Source organism: Otolemur garnettii, unplaced genomic scaffold, assembly GCF_000181295.1.
Source record: "Otolemur garnettii isolate 467f Iridium unplaced genomic scaffold, OtoGar3 scaffold00053, whole genome shotgun sequence".
In the NCBI taxonomy this organism is placed as follows: domain Eukaryota; kingdom Metazoa; phylum Chordata; class Mammalia; order Primates; family Galagidae; genus Otolemur; species Otolemur garnettii.
This window is the reverse complement of record NW_003852448.1, coordinates 7,618,643-7,625,795: the sequence shown is the minus strand read 5'-3', so window position 1 is coordinate 7,625,795 and position 7,153 is coordinate 7,618,643. Positions and strand designations below refer to the sequence as shown.

Below are 7,153 nucleotides of genomic sequence, written 5' to 3'. Positions count from 1 at the left end.
CTGATAAGACAGAAATAGTCCGGCGGCCCGGGGTCTGCTGCCGGCTCGGCGGGGCCGGAGCGGCCTGCCTTCCAGCTCTCGCTGTCCAAACAGCGCAGATAAGCGGCCAGGCGCGCCGACGAGCCCGGCTGCTGGGCTCTGGACAGCCGCTCTGCAGCGTTAGGCAGCTTGAGGGCCGCGGCGGGCGGCGCGGGGAGGGGACGCCAAGGGAGGTGGCGGGGGGCTTGCTGGCCACCCGGCTTTCGCCACAAATAGTTTCTCCGTTAGGGAATTCGCCGGCAGGGCGAGGCACGGAACAAGCAGTTCCAACTTTCCCCCCAAGTGGCTCCTAGTGCATTTCTGAGGCCCTTCCCCAGAGACCTGGCAGGCCAAGTAGCGAAACACTCTCTGGAAGGCATGGGGGGAGCCCGGAGGAGGCCTCTGCTCCCGCCTGGCCTCTGGCGGTGGGTGTGCCCGGGACGGCGGTGTTCCCTGCGTCCATAGATGTGTGTGCCCTTGTCTCACACGCCGAGTGTGTCCGCGCCCTTTTGTGGCACGGCGCGGCGGCCGTGGGTGTGGATGTTTATGTGCGTGCACAGACAAATGCCTCGTCTGTGTGCCTCCCTCCACAGCAGCCTCCGTGCGTGTGCGTGCGTGCGTGTGGCAGGACGTGGCCTGTGCCTTTCAGCTCTGTGGGAGTTTATTTCTGGGTATGTGGGTCTTTGTTTGTCTCTATGTGAGAAAGTGAGGGCAACAGAAGTATTTCGGAAAGAGAGACATGGAGAGGGCTCGTGGTAACAACAAGAGAGAATGTGGGGGAATGGCATAGAGCCAGGGTGGGTGCTTGGGTGGGTGGGTGTAAAGAATGAGGCAAGCAGGGCCTGATTTCCTGGGGGTAGGGGGTGGAGTAGGGTTAGGGAACCCTAGGAGTGGGGCAGCTGAGTATGGTGGGGCCAGCCTCTAAACTCCTAAGAAAGCAAGGGTGTGGAGTAGGGTGATGAGGGTACCCTAGAGGGGGCACTGTGGGTGGAATTGGCTGTCCTTGGGGATGGAGGAGGCACAAGACAGAGCAGGGGAAAAATCCTGAGATCCTTTGGCTGGGTGTCCTGGCCCCCAAGGCCACTCTCCTCTCTCCTCCTTCTAAAGGAGGAGCCCATGGGCTTTGGGACCCCAATGGGTCAAGTTTAGGGACCTGCTACACTGTCAGAATCCAGGTGAGGGTGGGGCAATGCCTGGGGAGGTTTACTGTAACACTTATTTGAAGTTGGCCCTGAAGACTGGGGGTGGGGAGTGTCTTAATCCTCAATCCTTCAGGATACCTTTGCCCAGGGAGTCTTTTCTGCCTGTAGCCTGATTTCCATTTGCCATGGTTGTGGTCCTAGCTGTCACTGCCCATTTATGTGCCCAGAGAGGCACAGAGAGGCCAGAGAGGACATCTGGTCCTGGATGTCCCTCTGTACTCCTGGCTTGGCATGGGACCTAGAGATCCCCTTCCTACCCAATCTCTCCTAGGGCCTCTGCCTAGCCTCTGGTCCTCAGAGATTGGGCACAGGAAGGATGGGGATGGGTAGGTGGGCTGCCTCTGTCTGCCCCTGGCCAGGAAGACAGCTGTTAGTAACCTGGGGAGGTGATCTGCTTCAACCCATCTGCTAATCTCCAAAACCTCTCACTCCTATTTCTAAGCTCCTGCTCCCATCATTCTTGGGTCTGGAATGCCTTCCATCTCCCCTCTGCCTGTCCAACTCATACCCATCTTTTAAAGTTCAGCTCAGGCCTTGCCTCCTCCAGGAAGTCTTCCCTCCCATTTGTGTGCATGGATTTTTTTCTTCTCCAAATGCCATCTACCTAGTATCACAAATTGGCACTGGACTGGTGTGTCATGTTAGATTTTATTTCTCAAAGAGGTTATGACCCCTTAAGGTCAAGGACTGATCTTTAAGTCCCACTTCCTCACCCTCTGCCTGGATCCAGGGACTCAGCAATACCAAATGACTGATGATACTTGCAAAGCCCAGTGGCCTCATGTATGGAGCTGCCATTCACCTGAAGATGTGAGTCACTGCAGGCACCCCTACTCACTGTGGAGGCTTCTGGCAGGGACATGGGAAACCATAGGCCTCAGAGATTCTGGGACTGAGAAGCAGCACCCCTGAACTTTGTGTTTTCAACTTTTGGAGAGACCTTTTGGGAAAACAAGACAGCAGAGGAGGTGGATAGGTGCCCTGGCAAAAGCAGCTGAGAATTCTGAGGGAGAGGTTGAGGAGATGGGGACACCCTGCATCTGTGAGGGGCTGAGCAATCCCAAGCTTGGTCTCCACAGTGAAGGAGGTTTTGCAGGAGGTGTTCAGATTAGGGGCTAAAGTGACACCCATGTGAAGGGCTGGTGTCACTGGGGTCCATGGATAAGCCCCTCCTGAACCACCTCTCTGGGAGATGTCCTCATGTGTGCACAGACAGTAGGTGCACCATGCACACCTCAGCATACACCCCAGACACACACTAATGCACATGGAGGGACACGGAGCCACATGCATTCCCACATACAGCATCTTGACCACCTCCATATCCCACCCACTGCAGGCCAGATTAGATTCACAGGGCACCGGCAGAGACACTGCATGCTGCTTTTATGGGGGCGACCCTAGGTGGGCACACCAAGGAGCCTTCAGACCAGAAAGCAGGGGCGGTGCCAGTGTGGGGACCCAGGTCCTCCTCCTCACAAAGGCCAGGATCCTTAACAGCTCAGCTCCAGAAGGGTGCTCGGCAGTGCCACGCGGTCAATGGCTCCGTGGCTGGGAATGAGAACCAGGGACAGCCCAGATTCCGCCCAGCCCGACCTAGCGCTGGCTGAACACCGGCAGGCTGTGCGTGTCTGGGGCGAGGGCGGCCGCCTGGAGGCCCGGAGCTGGAGTCCCCCCTGTAGTCCCCCCATCTCTCCTTCCCTCGCTGAAGCACCACCGGCACCAAATGGCAAAGCGCCGCTCCCCGCTCAGGGAGAGATGCGCGGCGGCCTGCGGGACAGGCTCGGCCTCTTCGCCCCTACCGCGCTGTAGCCAGCAAGCGGGCGGCGGACAGTGCGCTGGGGGGCTCGGCCCGGCCCGGCCCTCACCGCCCCTCCCTCCGTACGCGCCGGGCCCCGGCCTGGGCATGCGCGCTGTGGCCTCCCTCGCGGTGAAGGTCAGCCCAGGGCCCAGCTGCAGGACCCGCGGCGGCCGGGGAGGTGGAGGAGGGAGGAGGGATGCGGAGGAGAGACTTAACTCCTTCCCTGCGGGAAGACCGCCACCAAGGCCGGGCCGAGCCCTGAGTCCCGCCCTCTCGCCTTCGGCGGAGGTCCCACTACGGGGACACAGCTGGGGGGGGGTGGTTGGGAGGGAGAGCAAGAGTGGGAGGAGAGAATGGGAGAAAGGAGGCAGGCGAGGGAAGAAGGAGGAAGGGAGGGGAGGAACAAAGGAAACGCGACTGGAGGGGAAGGAGGGGAACGGGTTGCTTGGGAGAGACTTCTTTTGGCTGCCCCCTTTCCCTACACCCCCCCCCCCACAATGAAGCTTTCCTTAGGGAAATAAAATTACACTCAGAGAATGGAGAGAGAGAGAAAAGTGAGACCACTTGGAGCTCTCAGGCCCACAGAACCCTGATTTCTGTGTTTTGGCCCATCCCTAAATCTGCCCCCTGCCGGCTTTCTCCTCTGGTCACGAAACTGTGGGGCAGCTACAGCACCCAGAGCGGCTTTGATCCCACCTACCTTCCTGGGCCTAAGCCCCAGGCATCCAAGGAACTCTGCCTAGTCCTTGGGGCCAGGCCTAGCCCTAGAGATGAAAGGAAGGGACCAGCAGACTCCTGGACAGCAGACGTCTGGAAGCCCAGACTAGGGGCATCAAGGCACAGCTCTCCTGCTGCTGCTCTTCCCAGGACAGAATGGCTGTGGGCTTCCCTGTTTGTTAGAATGTTTCTGTGCCCAGGACATCATCTGCTGCTATCAAGGGGGCTGTCTCTCTGTGTGACTTTGCCCTTCTGTGTCTGTTTTGCAAATATACATAAGAGAGACATAGAAAGAAGCAAAAACCCCAGAAGTAGGACACTAAAATAGTGATGTGACCTTGGGCAAGTCACTTTATCTTTCTGCCCCTCAGCATCCTTGGGATTAAAAGGAGGGGCTCAGATTAGAGTATTCTTTTTGCTCTGAAATCCAAGGGCTCTGAAAGAGACAGGAACCAAGGCAGACCAGGAGGGAAAGAGGGGGCCAGAGGGAGGGAGAAGAGACAGGGAAACAGATCCACACTATTGTGGTACTATCAAGGAGGGAAGCCTGGTCCCAGCTATTAGCACCCTGTCCTCTATGAAGTCCTCAGGGACACCTCCCCCCAACTCTCCCACCCACCTCTGCTCAGAGTTACTTTCTCTGGTCGGCTCTGCCCCTTGTCACATATACCTGGTGGAGCCCTCACCACTACACCATCAGCACACTGCCAGCAAGAAAAGACCTTACCTTAGGGTCCTCAGGGTCCTGTGCAGCCAGCAGGTGCATGACAAAGGTTAGTTGAATGGGTAAGTCCTTTTTCCCTCTGCCTGTGTGGGTTTCCTCAGTCTAGGGATGCTCCTGGACACCAACCCCTCACCCCCCACCCCCAGTCACCACACACTACACATACAACACAGTAAACTGCAAGTCACAGGAGGATCACTGGGCTGCTGAGGCTCTGAGCACCCTGCTGTCCCAGAGGGAAGGCTCATTTTTGATAAACAGCTGGTTTTCTCATATTTTCTCATGGCCAGCATTAATTAGGTGGTCTCTTATAGCAGGTCACACAGCATATAGGAAATGAGCCACAGAGGCCTTGTCCCCATTTCTGCAAGGACAGGGCTGATCTGTGGGCAATGCTGATATGGGGCACTTAGGAGTGCTAGAACTGCCCCTGGGGTATAGATTTGGTGAATGGCAAGACCACGTCCAGTGACCCTGCATTGGGTGACAAAATGACCTGCTGGCTGAATGCCCAATGAGGGAGAGTTATGTCTTCCAGAGCCATCTTTACTCCCTGCTCCTCTCCCTCCAGATCAACACCTGACACATCTGGCTAGATGTGGCTGAGTCCCAAGGCAAAAGCAAGGGAGAAGAGCAGCCTTGGGACCCATAAGGCGGTGGAGACTCCACTAACAGCACATCTTTCCCACTTCTCCCAGGAGCTTCAGAGCCATCATCTCTGGCTCCACTGGCCTCCTGGTTGACAAGCAGCCAGGCCAGGGAGGGCCACTCATCCCCACGGTAGCCTCTGTCCTCTGCTAAAGTCTCCACTCCCACCCTGTCCCTGTTGTATCTCTAGTGCCTCAGGCTCCAGAGGTGACCAAGAGCTTTACATGTCCCAGACACCCAGGCCCCCTGCATCTCTCTACAGATGTTGGTTGATTCCTCCCTGTGTTGGCTGCTGCAGAGCCAGCCTGTGGAACTGGGGTCTACTGATGTCCACTGTGCAGCCCTGTAAATGTCACCTCCTTCCTGGTGCTCTGTCCTCATTTGTGAAATGAGGATGCTGTTGCCTGAGAATGCCAAGAAAGCACAGGGTGCTGCCCCTTTTGAGCTTGGGCCCTGGGTCTCCCACCCTGCCTGGGCTGGGAGGCCCTTAGCCATCCTTCTTCCAGCAGTCTGCACGTGTGCCCAGGGCCCCTGGGCCTCTTGTTTAGAGAAGCCCCATCCCAGCACCTCCAATTCTCTTCCTCTCTCTTTTGGAGCTCACAGCTCCCTCATAACCAGTGTCAGGACAATCTTCCTGGTGGCCTAACATCCTGCTCTCAACTTGGGAAGTTTGAGGACTTGTGAGGCAGGAACAAATCTTAGCTACTGCTCTGCCCGGGTGATCAGAGAGCTCCCTGCCAAACACTACATTCTAAGATCTGGGATGTCACCTGGGTGAAGAGAACTGAATAGAGAGGGAAAAATTCACTGGCATTTCTTTAAACAAATTTCTGGAGAAATTAAACCAAATGGCCATGGATAGTGGAATGTGTAAATGAGAAATGCAGAGGGAAGCACCTCGTGGATCTCACCTTCCGGATATCTTGGGGTCCACTAGGTGTGACCCTGCCTCGAGCGCACCAGGTCTAGTCTTACAATGCTCTTTGTCCCGGACTGTTAAGTCACCACAGAAAGCCCCAGACTCAAACTCCCCCAACTCCTGCACTCTGGCCCAGAGCTGGGTCATCTCCCACCAGGCCCTGAGCTCTTCTCTTATGTGGTCTGTCATAAGGAAAATCTCCTGAATGCAGAAGTGGGGCTCCCTCCTGAGGACCTGCTTCCTCACCAAAGCGCTTCCTGGTGGCTGTTTTTTTCCCAGAGTCCCTACCTTCATAGAGGGGTGAGGACCACCTTCCAGACCCACAGCTTGACATCTTACCCCTCACAGGAAGCCTTCATTTACTGAGGCTCTGGCTGGTGGCACTTTCTTAAGCACAAGTCTTGTCCCACTGGCTGATTTTCAGGGTTCATTACATGGGCCCTCCTAAAACCTCTGGTTTCTAAGTTCCTTGGCTACTTCTCTTCTAGTGACCTCCTCTAGCTCAACCACTTATTCTTAGAGTCACCTCTTAGATGAAAGTAGCAATGCATCCCCCAACTGCAGCCTCAGCGGGCGGCACCCTACTTTTTGACCACCATCTCTTTTATGCCCAGCTCACTGTATCCAGTTGCCTGACCTTCAAATCCTGAAACTCCTCTGGAACCACTGGTCAATTTCAATGGCCCACACCTCTTTTCACAACCATTCCTCACTTCCTTACACTTTTTAAAAAATTTTCTTTTTTGCAGTTTTTGGCCGGAGCTGGATTTGAACCTGCCACCTCTGGCATATGGAGCCAGTGCCCTACTCCTTTGAGCCATAGGTGCCACCTTTTTTTTTTTTTTTTTGAGATAGAACCTCAAGCTGTCCCCCTGGGTAGAGTGCCGTGGCATCCCAGCTCACAGCAACTTCCAACTCCTGGGCTTAAGCGAGTCTCCTGCCTCAGCCTCCCAAGTAGCTAGGACCACAGGCGCCTGCCACAACGCCCAGCTAATTTTTTGGTTGCAGCCATCATTGTTGTTTGGTGGGCCTGGGCTGGATTCGAACCCGCCACCGTAGGTGTATGTGGCTGTGGCCTTAGCCACTTGAGCCACAGGTGCCACCATTTTTAAAAAATTTTTTTA

General features: G+C 55.8%; 1 protein-coding gene across 1 annotated transcript in view; it reads right to left on the bottom strand.

Annotated features, from left to right (window-relative positions):
- Positions 1-7,153, bottom strand: part of SMARCD3 (SWI/SNF related, matrix associated, actin dependent regulator of chromatin, subfamily d, member 3) — a 34,561-nt gene that overhangs the window by 9,843 nt on the left and 17,565 nt on the right. The gene's annotated exons all lie outside the window — the stretch shown is intronic.